This window comes from Cryptomeria japonica, chromosome 2 (genome assembly GCF_030272615.1).
Source record: "Cryptomeria japonica chromosome 2, Sugi_1.0, whole genome shotgun sequence".
Classification (NCBI taxonomy): Eukaryota; Viridiplantae; Streptophyta; class Pinopsida; order Cupressales; family Cupressaceae; genus Cryptomeria; species Cryptomeria japonica.
In genome coordinates, this window is record NC_081406.1 from 83,302,060 (window position 1) to 83,316,032 (window position 13,973).

Consider the following 13,973-nt stretch of genomic DNA (forward strand, 5'->3'; position numbering starts at 1 on the left):
TATTGGGTGATATAAGACTATGCCACATACTTGTTTAGGTGTGTCTAATCATGATTGATGTTACCCACTTAGCATCATCAATTAGTTAGAGTATCCATACATGAAATCATTTTTATTTTTTTATGTATCCGAACAAGTGATTTCTCAACATTAGTAAAAATCTTACTACCATTACTCGATAGAAAACATTAGAGTATTACCATATTTCCTTTTTATTAAACAAACATCAAATAAGTGACATTTTGATAGGCAACACCATCTTCCTTTATTCCAACATTAGATCCATTGAAAAATAAATTGGGAATTTTGAGTTGATAAGCCTTGATCACTTCTAAACTAAGGTTAACAAACTTAAACCATATAATGTTATATTTAAAATGGTATACAATATATGTGTTAGATGCATTTGATATTTGATTTGATGGAAAATTAGTTTAAATTCCAAGCAATTTATGAGTAGCTTCATCCATTTGATTGATTTAAGTTGTATGGAATATAAAAAATAAGAGTTAAGTCATAGTAATGAAATCACGAGATTAAAAAAAAAAACAGCTTTTTCTAAATCCTATATGATACATTTTTTCCTATTTTTGTTAACGGTTTATATAATATGATCTAAAACATCAATACAAAATGTATTACTCAATTTTATCTAATAGCACCCTCTAACAATTTGATATACTCTTAAAAATTGTCTCTTCTAAAATCCAACCAATCAAATTTAAAAAAAAAATTATCAACAAATTTTAGATGACTGATATAAGTCTTCCCTTTAAAAACCATTAAACTCGATTCAAAAGTTGAATTTAATTTTTTTAATACCATATTAGATACAAATTTCATCTCATGTCAACCAACTTTTCTTTACAATTTGAAATTAGCTATCTATTCATAACACTCAATCCCACCATTATTCTAACTAGATTAATTAAAACTCAATTACCTAGACTTGCATGATAAGCTTTAAAGATATCATATCAATATATTTTTGGGAATTTTTTTTTGCCCTAGTCTAACCTTGTGATTAACCATGGTTTAACATAGAATAAGCCTATAATCAGAGTTAGTGGTTGATTTTGAGATCAGATAAACAAGTATAAATCAAGGATGCAATTAGGCAATAAACTGATTTGGGTTAGTTTATATTAAAAATGGATGAGGAAAATGAAAAAATATTTATTAATGGTGGCTAGGATATGGGTTTTGGATTATTTAACACAATCATTATTTTGATTGGTATTCCCCATAAATCCATTAGTAGCAGACACAACATCCCTCAGATTTATTGTTTATTTATAGCATTCAATAGTGGACGGCAGAAGTGTTTTAAAATATTTTTTTGGAGGATTCCTTTTAGTGATGGAAAATGGTTAAATAAGACAAGTTAACAAAATGATGTTTCAAGGGTAAAAGTATATTCAAATAAAATTTTTACTAATATAAATTATTTTTTTATTAGATAAATATGGATTTTGAAAAGGTCTAAATTTTTGTACAAAGAGAAGGAAAAATCAATAAGTTTGAAGGGATACCAACGAACAATCAAAGAGCAACTACGACACTACAAAAGATAGACTATTGCATAACCTTACAAACGGTTAGAAGACTCTTTTAGTTTGGTTTTTTGTTTATTTCTTGAAATTGTTCGAATTTAAGAAAAAAAAATATGGGAATAGATTTTTTCTCAAGCTGAATAAAATAGCTAACATGAAATTTAAGATTAAAAGTGTAAAATTTGTTAAAAAAGACTTACTATGTATAAAAGCATGGAAAAGTGGCTAAGTGTACATTGATACGAGGGTAAGAAAAGTACATTGATGTAACAAAATACCCAAAATACACTTGAAATATTGAAATGTCCACAAATTGCATATAAACTTTATTTTCATCTCATTTGATGTGTTTGATTTTTTACCACAGATAAAAGATGGTGAAAATAAAGTTTAAAGAGCGAAAAATATGAAAATGGGAGATAAGTATGGTGAATTGGCAAAGTGTACATTGGTATAAAATGGATTAATGCACCAAACTACACAAAATACATGTTATGGGAATGATATGACAAAGTGTACATTGGTAAATAAGTGTCGAAAAGGTACACTAGTGTGCCAAAGTGCCAAAAATAATGTCCATGTGCACCAAAGTACCAACATAACATTTATGTGTGTTAAAATGACCACAAAGTTTTGATATGGGCTCTATTTTTGTCCTATTTGAATAATTGAATTTTTTAAAGATTACAATATGGTGAAAATAGAATTAAGAATATTAACATTAAAAAATGACAAAAGAGTTCCAAAGAAGAAAATTATGCATTGGTATAAAGAGCCACACAACTATGTCAAACTATCAAATATATCCTTAGTGCACATCAAAATGGTTGAATAAATATGTAAATTCCATTTTCATCTTGTGTAAATTGTGGAAAGCTCTTTCTAATGCCTATAATATGAAATTATATTAATATTATTCTATGATATAAAGGATGGAATAGTTTTATTATGAATAAAATTTATGGTGCTTTACAATGTTTAAAGTGCCTAAGATACTTGAAAGAGTTGTTTTTTATTAAGAAATGAATCTAAAGCCAACACAACTATTTAGAGGAAGTGAAAATTGTGATAAAAAGTGAAAATTGTGATAAAAAGTTTAGAGTGCTAATTAAATAAGGGAAGGGAAGTGATCTTCAAGATGACACTTTATTGTCAAAAAGATCAAGACAAGCATCTCAATCTTTTTAATTTTTGAAAAGTGTACAAAATATTATTTAACAAAAAAAATTATCATTTTTTTATCAATAAAAAAAATTTCATTATTATAGAAAATAATTTTGAATATTTTTAGAATAATGTATATTTAGTTAGCATAGAATATATATCTAAAAATAAGATTCATGAAAACAAAACTTCATACTCATGTAACTTCTATTCTAAAATAAATAATTTTATATCACATCATCCCAAAAAGAGAAACTATGAAAAATCACATCCCAAAAGGAAATTGTTGTACAAAGCATCACATATCAAATCTTTAACATAAAAACAAGAGCTATGCAACAAAAATTAAAAAGAAAGAAACTTGCCTAGTTTGTGAGGATTTGAGATGTAGTTCTATAAATGGGATTTTTTTTTATTGTGTGTATATATATATATATATATATATATAAGAAACATAGTATATATATGATTGTTGTGGTTATTAAAGAAGAAACACTAAAAATATTTATATTTAATTGCATAAAATTTTATTTCTTATATTTTTATATGATCAGTGAAATTGTTATAAATTATAAAATTATGTGATATATCTCCATACAATATTAGTTTTATGTAAACGATTTTCTTATTTAATGCATGGTAATAGTGATTTCAAAATTTATGTTTTTGATTAAGCATGGAAAGGGCTTTGATCTCAAAAGTCATAATAGCATAAAGACTAGACAAAAAGAGACAAGTGGGGCACACATGCCCAAACTTAGCTCAGAAAAGGTATGCAGGCATGTGTTAATAGTAATACTAAAGAAATAACAAATTATTGAAAATACAACCAAAGAAAATAGCAACACCTAAGTAACAAACTCATTTGATAAAATTCCAATATTTCATATGGGATTCTATCACCTCCTCCCATTCTTCCTTGTTCTTATTTTTTCCACTTCACATCCATAGTATTTTGAAGATCTCCATCTTTATTCTACTTCTTTTTTGCATTTTGATCTTAGAGTTTCTAGAAATAGTCTCCATAACAACTTTGTGTATCATCCCTTTAGTCACAGTGGCAATACTGCTAAGAGACTTCTTCATCCTTTTTATTTTTTTCATTACAAATATTAGACTCAATTTTAGAATCAAGTTCATTCACACAAACATGTAAGTTAGTCACCTGAACCCTAGGATCATTAAAATCTTCTATGCTTTCTTAAATGTCAATATTATGAACATCAACGACAAATGTATTTATTATCTCCTCACCCTCTCTCTGCTTATGGTATTCATCATCCTCCACATTGCCATCCTTAGTTCCATCCTCCTTAATCTATTTCTCCTCTCTACCTCCTTCCTCATTACCCACATAAAAGTTAGCATCCAAACCCAAATCTTCTCCCTCCTCCTCTTGGGAAAATTCCTCCAAAATTTCTTCTTAAGTTTGAGGTAAAAATTCCTCTTTAGAAAAATCATTTTCTTCCTCCTCTATCACCTGTTTTTTGGAGAAACTTTTCCCCAAACCCTTTTCCTCTCCGAGGTCTCCCTCCATATCATCCAAAATATCAATATTGTCATCCTTCAACATCGAAGTATCAAGATTATAATCCAATTTCTTCTTCTTAGCCAACCGAGTGTTTCAGAAGGTGGGATTTTTCCTTTTATCAGGGGTCACCTTCAACAACTCTTCAAAAAGGGAGAAGGTGCTTGGGATATTCACACCAACCACCAAAGCTCTTTTTTTACCACCCTGAGTGCCCCTATCAATGGTATTAGGGTTTTGGATGGAAAGGACAAATTTACTTTCAATTAGTTTTGTCTTAACCAAGCTCTTTTCGAGAATAGGGTTAGATTGAGGAATGGTAGAAAGAATGAACTTATACATAGCCATGATAAGCCCTTGGTGGAGGGGAGGAAAAGCTCCATCCTTGATAATTTTTTGTAGAGAACACAAGGAATAATAAGGATTGGTTATCTTATCACCATGACTTATATGGTTCAATATCGAAAAAGGATAGCCCTGAACTATCTGTAATCTTCCCTCTAATGTGAAATGTTTCAATAGATAAAGACTTACTAGTTCCCATGGCACCAAAATATTCTCCCTATTGAAGCCATTCTAAAATCTTTTCGCCTTTTTTATTTCCTCTAAGAAATTTTCAATAAATCTTTGATATTTCTCATTTATTCATTTGGGACTTTCAAGCCTTCACATTTTGAATTTCTCACTTGGACAATCAAATTTGTGGTAACAACATAATGCACATTGCAATAGTGACTTCACCTTGTTCCCAAGAATTGTAGAATTTGAATGTGAGTTGATCATTGTAACCTTTCATGAAAATGAAAAATGGAGTGAGCCCAACACAATCAAATATATCCTATAGATCAACATTCTATTAAGGGAAATTCTACTCCGTCTTGGAATGTTGATATTTGGATGAAAAAAACTAAAGACATTATTAAAACCTTTGAAAAATGTATGTTCACTCATGTTTATAGACAAGCCAATGTGATTTTTGACTTCCTTGCCAACATGGGAGTGATATGTAAAGCCCAACTTTGTTGGACCCATGGTGACAAGTTGGACTCAGAACTTGTGATGAATCTGCTCCTCGAGAAAAGTCAGGGGAGTAAAGTTAATGATTACTAGTGCTATTATGACTTTGAGTGTTTTTAGAATTGCCAATACCTTCTGTTTTGAGACAGGTGGCCAGAGAGGACATAAGAATCGATGTGAATTTATTTCACATGCTTTGTGGGTGATTTCATACATTTTCTGGAGGTTTTCCTTAACTCTGGAAATTTGTTGCAGAGAGAATTACAGAGAGCTTGATAAAATGGGTATTGCAAGAAAGAGAATTGAGTCGCCTAGCCATGTGCAACTTAAGAATGAAAAGAAGCTTTGGTGCATTCTAAAGAAAGGTGGGTTCACTACTTACATTGAGAGGCTTCAAGGGTGAAATCAAGATGTTACTAGGTATTTTGCTAAAAACTGGAAGGATGGTTCGATTATTCTTTACGGTTGGAGGGTCCTGGTAGATGAAGCCCTAATTGCTCAGGCCACTGGGTTATCTATGGATGACATGAAGTATTACAGAGATAGGGTGTACACAGAGAAAGTTGTGAAGAATTTCCCTAAGGAGGAGGAGGAGCGGGATAAAATTGTTAAGAAGACGGCTAGCTACTATGATATTGCAATCATCAAGTCTTTCTGGCAGAAGCTTCTCAAGGTAATTATGAATTACCTCACTTTGAATGGTCAGTACACTAGGGTGTATGGCCACTATTTTGTTATTCTGAATCATTTCCGCCATGGAGTGAAAATGTCTTTCCCCTTCTACCTCATGTCTGCTCTTAGGGCTAATTTTAGTGACCACCATAAGAACCCTGCTAAGTTTCCCATTGTGCATGAAGGCCTACTAATTCTTATTGATGCCCATTTTTGTACTCTTCCTCCCCCTAAGATCCATATTTCTTCTGAGAATGATGAGACTAGTGTGGGAGAGTCTGAGAATGATGCATCTAGGTTTGAGTCTTCCTCCTCCCCTAAAAAAGTAAAGTGGAAATTCCTTCGAGCTCTAAACCCAAAATGAGGAAGGGTTCCACAGGTCATAAGAACATTGTTATGTCCTCCTCCTCTACTTTGGGTGAGATTGGCTCCCCCTCTTCTACTGAGAAGGTAGATGATGTTAAGAACCCTAATAACCCTAATGTCTCGGCCTCTCCTCTTTCCTTTAAGGAGACTGGTAATGTGGGTGTGGTTGGTATTGTTGACCTTAATCCTAAAAGTGATGAGCTAAATGATAAGAGGGAGGATTATGAAAATGTGTTGGGTATGGCTCGTGATCATGCAATTGACACCTTCAGTTTGTTCAAGTGGCTTTTTCATGAACTTAAAGAGATCTGGATTAACCAAAGAGCTCTGGGTAGCAAAATGGATTCTCTTCCTACTAGTTCTTCTCTTGGTCTACACAATGAAGGGAATTGTACTGAGGCTGAGAGCAATTTGGCCATGGACTGTATCAAGACAATAGGGGAAGGGGTTGATCAATTGAAGAAAAAACTAGAGGAATGCATCACCTGGGTTGAGGATGGCTACAAAAAAATACAGGACACCCTCAAGACCATTATGGTTAGCAGTCATAAAATTGTTAAACAGTTTGCAATGGTTATGAATACCATGGTGAAAAGTCTAGACCAACCGGATAAGGTTGTTGTTGTTATTGGCAAGGAAGCTGAGGCGGCTCAAAGTGGTGAAGGACCCTGCAAAAGGATTTGAGGGAACATGAAGAAAAATGCGGCCTTTTAGAATTTGGATCATAATGCTATGCAGGTTGTTGCTGATACCATGAATGCCCTAGAGGTTGAGGTCGATGAGACCCTCAGAAGCCTAATGTAATTGGGTTGTTTTCTATTATTGGTTCTTTCTGTGCCTTGGTTTGGTCTTTCTGCTGTCTTTTTGTGCCCGGCTAGGATTTTGCTGTCTCTTTGGCTGTTATTTTTTATGCCTATCCTTGTAGCTCATTTTGTTTTGGATGTTTCTTTCTGATTCTAATCCTCTTAGAATCATTTTGTAAAGGGTTTTGAGGCCCCTTCAAAACCTATTTTTTTGCCTTAATCCAAAACATTCTATTGTAATACCTCACAAGAGATATCTTTTGATCTTTTTTTGGGACCACCCATTTTATCTCTATCAAAACTACCCTCACTAGCACCACCATAGTTGATCGCCATAGTTCCAGAGTCTTCTAGAGATATATCACATGGCTTAAGGAAGCACTTTCTTCTCCATTCTCCAAGTTTATCAATTCTAAACTTTGCAACCCAACTAGATAGATCAACATTCTACTATAATACCTCACAAGGGATAGCATTTGATCTATTTTTGGGACCACCCATTTTATCTCTATCAAAACTACCCTCACTAGCACCACCATAATCAATCGCAGTAGTTCTAGAGTTTGCTAGAGATATATTACATGACTTAAGGAAGCACTTTCTTCTCTGTTCTCCAAATTTATCAATCATAAACTTTGCAACCCCACAATTTAATAAATTCACCTTGATATCAATAAAGATGACCAGATAATAATTATTTTTTCTCCATTTTTCATTCATGTAGTACCTCTTGGTACCACAAAAATGATTATGACACACCCTTCTCACCCTTTAAAAAAATGATAACTTAATATCATTTTGGCTCTTGTTATTCAAAAGAACTACACACATTTGAGGTATTAAATAAAACCAATTTGAACTATCATCCAAAAAGATGTGAATTAAAGACGATAAGGATAAAAAAGAAGGTGTTTTTTCTCGATAGAATTCACAAATCACATCCTTTTTCTTAAATTATTTTTTATTAAAAAAGCAGCGTTTGTTGGCAAGAGGCACTACATGCATGTACAGATGTTGTCATTGATGGCAACTTGAGTTAGATATCCAATCCGCAGTTCATGATTCTTTCATACCAGAAGATTGATTGAGGTCTAGTAAGGTTCGGTGACAAGGACAAGTTATCCTACAGAGTGTACAACATTTGGTTGGCAGTTCATTTGTGCTACGTGATTTTCTTTGCGGATCTTGAAGAAGCATCATGGATGCATATTATGCCTTATTCTTGGTTTATGGCCTCTGGTGATAAGTTTTTGGTAAGTTGGAAGATCCGACAGACATCCTTTTGGCTAGAATAGTGGTTATCATTATGGAAATTCATTATGTAGATCTTGTGGATAGATTTTATTGATTGTTTGTGTGTTTGAGGATAGTGAGCCAACATGTGGGAAGCCTGTGGACAATCTATTTTGGTCCACATGGTTGTTTTGGATTGGATTGAGCTAACCTTAGGTAACATGTTTCATGTTATGTGTTATGCATTTTTGGGCCAACTTGATGAAGACGTAAATTGACGTTGCGGATATATAAGACTGACTGATTTGATCATTTGGCAAATTGATGGTTATGTGTGAAGTGTGTATGAAGTGATTGTGCATAGTTTCATGTGCGTAGTTGAAGGATTTGTGCTTCATAATACTATAGAATATCATAACAGAGCAATGGTGCAGAACGGGGTATTTTGTTCTTAACCGAAACTATTTTAAGCATTTGTAGATGTTTTTTATTAGTTTAGACATACCAATTATTATATGTAATCATTTTGTAAGGCAATGATCCTTTTGGGTTGTAGCCCTTACTTGTAATTGAGCAGTGTGCCTAAATGCATGTGCATTCCCCTTATGTACTATTTGTATACTTCTAACTGAGTATATTAATATTGTGGGTTTGAATCCCACCATGGTTTTTCCTTTAATTGGGTTTCCACGTAAAAAAAATCTCGGTGTTATGGTGTTGTTGATCTTTGCTTTGTGTTTCTGTATTTTACTTTTCTTCATATGCATTAAGTGGTTGAAAGAACAGGTTAATAAAGTTAAAAATTGGAGAATACTGATTCACCCTGTCTCCCAGTGTTCCTTGACTCCAACAATTGGTATTAGAGCCTTAGTTCCTCATAAGAAGCCTAACAGCATGAGGAGGATCTGGGAAAGTGAATCAATGGATTCCAGTAGTCTTAGAAAGTAGCTGGTTGTTGCTCTTGAAGATCTTGATCATGCACAAGATGAGAACTAACAAGTGAAAGAAAATCTTAAAGATGCGGAGGAATACATTGACACATTGAAAGATCAATTGAACAAGTCAAGGTAGAAGAGAAAGGAACTTGTTGATAAGCTGAAGGAGAAATAAAATCAAAGAATTGATGGCGAATCCCTGAAGGAAAAGACAAAAGAATGTGACAGACTTGCTAGAGCCAATACAGTCCAGAAGAATGAGATGGAAGTCACTGTGATGAGATTAACAAAAGATATTGAAGAAAGGAAGAAGAATGAGGAAAAACTTGCTCAGTCCCTGAATAACAAATCCAAATAATGTTGCAGACTTAAGGACGAGAATGGACAGTTGAAGACTGACCTACAAGATGTTAGGGAGCATGAGGAAGATCTTGGAAAGCGGGTCCTCCTTCTCAAATATGATCTTGATGTTGTAAATGAGTATAAGGAGAAGTTTTGGGTCAACTTAGCCAAGCTAGATGAGATGCTTGCAAGTCAGAAGAATCCTAATGATACTCAAGGACTTGGATTTGAGAAAGGTGAAAGCTCCAAATTATCTCAAGAGAAGAAAAACTCAAGAAAGCCTCTGATAAGGCAACCTAATGCTCATAAGTTTAATGGTAACTACTTTGTTTGCAATAAATTTGGTCATATGGATAGTTAGTGCAAAAATAGGATGAACAATAATGGTCCATCTTTTACCGGTCAATGCTTCAAATGCAATAAGTATCGTCATAAGGCAAATGTATGCAAAATTGTGATGAATAACTTTCAAAATAGGAGAAGTGTTAGATGTTATGCATGTGGTATGTTTGGACATGTTGCTAATCAGTGCAGATCTAGAGGAAATCAGATGAACTTCAGACCTAAACAAGGAAATGCTATTTGCTATGCTTGCAACAAATCCAGTCACATTGGTAAGAATTGCAAAAGCACAAATGTGAATAGGAGAGGTCGGGAAGACAAGAATAAGAATTTGAAGCCAGATGAGAAGGGTAAAGAAAAATTTGAAGAGATCAAAGATCAGATTGAGAAGACTTGGGTGAAAAAGAGTGATGATAATGCAGTGAATGGGTCCACACCTAATTCCGATGTTGGAAACTCATCCAGTAACTAAGCTAAGGCATCTGGCCTTGGGGGGAGGTTTTCATAAAAATATTTCAAACCCCCTGTTTGAGATATGTGCCCGACTTCGCTAGGTTGTAGAGGTAAATGTGATGATCACAAATATTTATGATGGATTTCCAGAAGAATTCAAGCAGATCTAAAGGTTCACAAAAGATCTTTGTGAAATGCAGAGTATCCAAAAGTATTAGGGTAAAGTGCATTTATTACAGTGAAAAGTTAGGTATGTGAAGGATAAAAGGTGAATTAACCATTCATTTCTCACTTTGCATTTGAAGAGAGAGAGCAGAAGAGCGCAGTGAAGCAGAATTTGCAGAGATTCCAAGCGATATCCAGATTTGGTGAGCGATCTTGCATTTGTTTGAAAGGTATTTAATAGTGAAACCCTCTTTTCAGTTGAAGTTTGAAATTTGAATTTGATAAGATGATTGCGTCTGGTACTGCAACTCCTTTGGTTGTTGAAATCACTGAGTGTGCTCATCCGAGCTTCAAGAATCGTCCCTTCATCTCTATGAAAGAAGATCCCAGGAGTGCATTTTCATCAGTGCCCTACGAAGTACTGCATATTGAAGACATTAGGGTATATACGCACTATCCCATTGAGGAATTGGGTAGCTCACAAATGTTGAATCTGTACAATAATCAACTATCTGACAAGAGTTCGGTGTTGAAACCAGAATTTCAAGAATTGGAAAATAAGGGTTTTGATCAATTTGTTAGGTTTCTAATGTAATATGAACATGAATGGATATGGTTCATACTAAGTCGAGTACATGACTAATTCATGTGGTTGGACAAGCCCTACAAGATCACCAAGACAATTAATCAAGTTGTAACTAGATTATGTGCATCTGAAGAGTTGCCATCCCTGAAGGCTGTAAAGAATGACATTGTGACTAATGCAACTGGGTTGAAATTTGAAAACAAGCGATGACAATCAACAACATCCTGGAGCATGATATCAGGTTTGCATCAATGGTCATTGGCTATAACATTTATTATTCCAACAGAGAAAATTTTGTTTTGGGTACTGCTATTTATGTTTCTTATGAGATGATGAGAGAAAACAAGAAGTATGATCTTTGTGAGTTTCTCCAAAGTGAGCTTATTGAGAATATAAAGAAGATCAAAGAAAATAAGAAACATCCTTTCAAATTTGAAACAGTGCTTCTATGTTTGTTTTTCTACTTTATGAAAGAGGTTCCAGGTGTTGGTCCAGTACAATGGGTGTTTGATAGACCCATAGGAGTTCAAATCCGGGAATACCTATACATTTCTGATGACTCCAAGGTTCAAAATAAGAATCTATGGGGTTACTTCAAAAACTTCTGGAAGGAAATGTATGGAGGGAAAGAATCCCTAAATCCATTGTAGAAAAATATCAAGACAACATCTGCTTTATGGTAGATACAGACCAGTGGTTTCTGGAAGTTGTAGAGCCCCAGACAGTATGGATTATGCCAATGGGATATGAGGTTGATGAACATATTTTGGTTGTATGCACAACACATGTTGAGTAAACTGGTGGACCCCAATAAAGAGAGGTTTGACACAGACAAGGAGAAGAGTGTAAAACTTCATCAAAAGTTCAAGAAACCGGTGATCTAGAAGAAGGTAAGAAATGAGGTAGAGGCTCTTGCAGAGAGTATGGAGATAAAAAAGGAAGTTGTTCAAAATTCTAGGGAGGAAAAAAATATCTCTAAGGAGTAGACTGTGAAGAAGGAATCAAAACTGGAAGTGCCTAAAGCCTAAGCTAAGGCAATCTAGAGGCACAACTCCCTCCTTCATTCCTACAAAGCCAGTAAGCCAACCTAAATATTCAATCACGCCATCTGATGGTGATGAGAAGAAGAGGAAGACAATCAGATTTGTGACTGTGGATGAAGAAGAGACTAAATTTGATGAGGCAATGAAGGAGGTGAAGGCTAAAGCTCCAAAAGTCACCAAGTTTACTACAGATATTGAAAAGAAGTCTAAGGTACATGAGAATGAGCTTGAATGGATATCTCAGCTAGTTAATTCCCTCTTATTATCATTGAGCAGTCATGACAATCAGGTCATATCATTACATGAGAAAATCAGAAGCCTGAATCATGACCGAGAGAAAATAATTGGCAGTTGGGGAAATTAGGAGTCTCATTACTCCTAAGCTGGACATTATGCTGAGTGCTCTTACAGACTCTCAAGATGCTTTGGCCAATGGTGATCAGGAAGATGTAAAATTAGCAGAAGCACAAGCCTATTTGTTCAGTGGATTCATAACGGTGTTGGAGAATATGCAAAAGGGTTGGGAGAGCCACTTGGACACATTGAAGAATTCATATGCAGACAGCTTCAAATTCTTGTCAGTGAATAGAAAGATTGTGTGTACATATGTAAATAGCATTTTTTACTTGAATTTTTTATTTCTCAGAACCCTACCTTTGTCATTGATGTCAAAGGGGGAGAGTGGAGAAGTGAAAAATATTAATCCTAGGGAGAGTTCTTTAATTATTTGATTCTTTCAAATCCAAAGATTAGATTTTTGGTTGCAGAATGTACAGTACTTTGGTTTTGGTCCAACACTTAGTCATTTTTCACTAAGTGTTGCCATCAATGCCAAAGGGGGAGATTGTTGGCAAGAAGCACTGCATGCATGTACAAATTTTGTCATTGATGGCAACTTCAGTTAGATATCCAATCTATAGTTCATGATTCTTTCATACCGGAAGATTGATTGAGGTCCGGCAAAGTTCGGTGAGAAGGACAGGTTATCTGATAGAGTGTACAACATTTGGTTGGCAGTTTATTTGTGCTGCATATTTTACTTTGCAGATCTCAAAGAAGCATTGTGGATGCATATTATGCTTTATTCCTGGTTTGTGGCCTCCAGTGATAATTTTTGAGTAAATTGGAAGATTCGACATACATGCTTTTAGCTAGAATAGTGGTTATCAACAGTAATGTGTGGAAATTCATTATGCGGATCTTGTGGATTAATTTTGGTGATTGTTTGTGTATTTGAGGATAGTGACCCAATATGTGGGAAGTGTGTGGATAATTTATTTTGGTCCGCTTGGTTGTTTTGGATCGGATTGAGCCGACCTTGGGTAAAACATTTCATGTTACATGTTATGTGTTTTAGGGACGACTTGATGAAGACCTAAATTGATGTTGCAGATATATAAGACCAAATGATTTGATCATTTCGTAGATCGGTGGTTATGTGTTAAGTGTGTATGAATTGATTGTGCGTAGTTGAAGGATTTATGCTACAGAATACTGCAGAATATCAAAACAAAGCAACGGTGTAGAACATGGTATTTTGTGCTTAACCAGAACTGTTTCAGGCATATTTAAATGTTGTTTATCAGTTCAGACATTCCAATTATTATATGTAATCATTTTGTAAGGTAATGAGCCTTTTGGGTTGTAGCCCTTACTTGTAATTGAGTAGTGAGCTCTAGGTTGTGTGCCTAAATGCATGTGCATTCCCCTTATGCAATATTTTTATACTTCTAACATAGTATATTAATATTGTGGGTTTGAATCCCACTGT